Source organism: Pteropus vampyrus, unplaced genomic scaffold, assembly GCF_000151845.1.
Source record: "Pteropus vampyrus isolate Shadow unplaced genomic scaffold, Pvam_2.0 Scaffold7818, whole genome shotgun sequence".
Taxonomy (NCBI): domain Eukaryota; kingdom Metazoa; phylum Chordata; class Mammalia; order Chiroptera; family Pteropodidae; genus Pteropus; species Pteropus vampyrus.
Window position 1 is genome coordinate 2109 of NW_011896599.1, and position 1996 is coordinate 4104.

Below are 1996 nucleotides of genomic sequence, written 5' to 3' on the forward strand. Positions count from 1 at the left end.
GTTCTTCAGAGCAATCGGTTGGCTTTACAGTGATACACAGTGATTTCGAACACTGTGACTCATGGGACTGTTCTGTCTGCACCTTGGCCACATTAAGGTGTACAGGCAAATGTCGCTCAGCACGTATATGGGATTTTATGCTCCGCATTTTTTGGCTTTAATTCTTTTGGGGGCTATTTAATTTCTCACCTTCTTCCAATTATGTTAATTTGCAGTAGTTATGTGTAACCTGATAAGCCACTTTAAATTTTTAAAGAACATTTTTATTCCTTTAAATTAATTTAGGAACATTTATTTTTATTTCTTCGTTTGTCCTGCTTCTATTGGCTATTCTCTTGCTAGTTGCCTTCCTTTCCTAGGCTGGTCTTAGAGCACCCTCTAATATTTAAAGTCACACCTTCCTTGAAAGCTTTATTAAAATGAGAAAGATCCTTTGGGAAGCTTTGTTTTTTGTTCCGAATTTCTGAAAACATTTTTCTTCCTCTAGGGAAAATCCTTAAGTCTTATTTGTGGGGCCCTTTCCTGGCTCCGTGACTTTGAAAAGAAGAAACGTCAAGAGGAGGCACGAGTCCTTGAAACTGAAACTGTCCCCTTAAGTGATGGGAAGCATCAGCCCTCATTTCTCTCATCCTCCGGTCAAGAGACCCCAGACACCCTGAGGCCTGTTGGAGAACCTGACTGGGTTACTCAGTTTGTGCAGAAGAAAGAAGCAAGGGACCTGGTGGACCGACTGAAGGTGAGTTCCAGGGTAACAAGCAGTGGGAGTGATCTAGGAAACAGGACTTCAGTGATTATTTTCGGTTGATTCTGAGATTTAGGTATCATGTGTTCTTTGCCTTTGCAGTGCCTCTTAGCTCTCCTGGCAGCTTTCTTAAGTCAGTGGTGCTGCACCCTTGCTGTCTTTACAAAGCTGATGTCAACAGGCCATCTCTAGACAAGAGGTTGGCATTTCCCATTCCTTACCCAACTGGGAAAGGAACCTACCTCACTGTTGCCATTGGCAACATGGTTTAGTAGCTACAGACTCAATTAAGGAATGCATTTGATTGAGAGTGTGTGGCTTTGGAGGGATTATCCAGACTTCCTGAAGTGAGCAACGAGGCTGGGACCTGGTGTGCTCTAGGGTCTGGTGATGAGCTGCTGCAGCAACCTTGAGTGCTGGCCAGAGGAGGGGGCACTGCCCAGTGTGAGGAGGCACTAGGCCAGGCAGCCCCAGTCACCTTAAGAAAGGCCTGCTTTGGGGCCTCCTCCAGGCGTTTCCTTTATGGCTTGTTCCCCCTTTAGGAGGAGCAGATCAGGAGGAAGAAGCGAGAAGAACGCCTGCAGCAAATCCGTCATGATACACAGCTCAAGTATGCAGCCAAGCGTGAGGTGAGTGTCGTCTCCCAGAGTGGCTGGGATGGTGTCCAGGCAGTGTCACGCTGCTTGGGGCCTTGTGGTATAGCTGAAGGACCTCAGTCTCCTCTCCCTGACCCCCAGTGGGTAAGTTCTTATCACCTATAGATGGTCAGTTTGAGCTGAGGGATTGAAACATGGGGTAGTGATACCAATAAAACAGTGAGGCCTGTGTTAATGGCATGTGTGTATTGTTCTTGGGGATAGGCACACTGAGGCTGCCTCCATCAAGGAGGTGGGGGTACCAGTAGGGTTACTGAGAGTTTTGTCTTTCTCCACCTGCAATGCTCCTGTACAGAGACAGGAAGAAGAAGAGACTGAGCGTCTCCTCCGCCTCAGCAGGGAGGTACTGGCAGCAGGAACAGGGGCTGAGCTGCTGGAACAGCTGGCATCTGGGGAGGAGGAGCTGGTCCTCTCCGAGTATGAGAGTGATGAAGAGAAAGGAACAGCTAATGGGTAAGATAGCACTTCTCCACCCACCACCCTGCCCGAGTCTACTTGGGAGCTCCGGGGGACGCAGCTCCTTTCTCGTGCCCAGATGTCACTCATAGGGCATCTGAAGGGATGGAATGCCAGCCACTGCTCTTTTCCTCTCAGCCAG

General features: G+C 48.5%; 1 long non-coding RNA gene across 1 annotated transcript; it reads left to right on the forward strand.

Annotated features, from left to right (window-relative positions):
• Positions 1–493: 493 nt before the first annotated feature.
• LOC105310633 lies at positions 494–1851 on the forward strand. The gene is made up of 3 exons (XR_897532.2): positions 494–736; positions 1285–1371; positions 1694–1851. It is a non-coding gene; the product is annotated as an uncharacterized LOC105310633 (long non-coding RNA).
• The last annotated feature ends 145 nt before the right edge of the window (positions 1852–1996 follow it).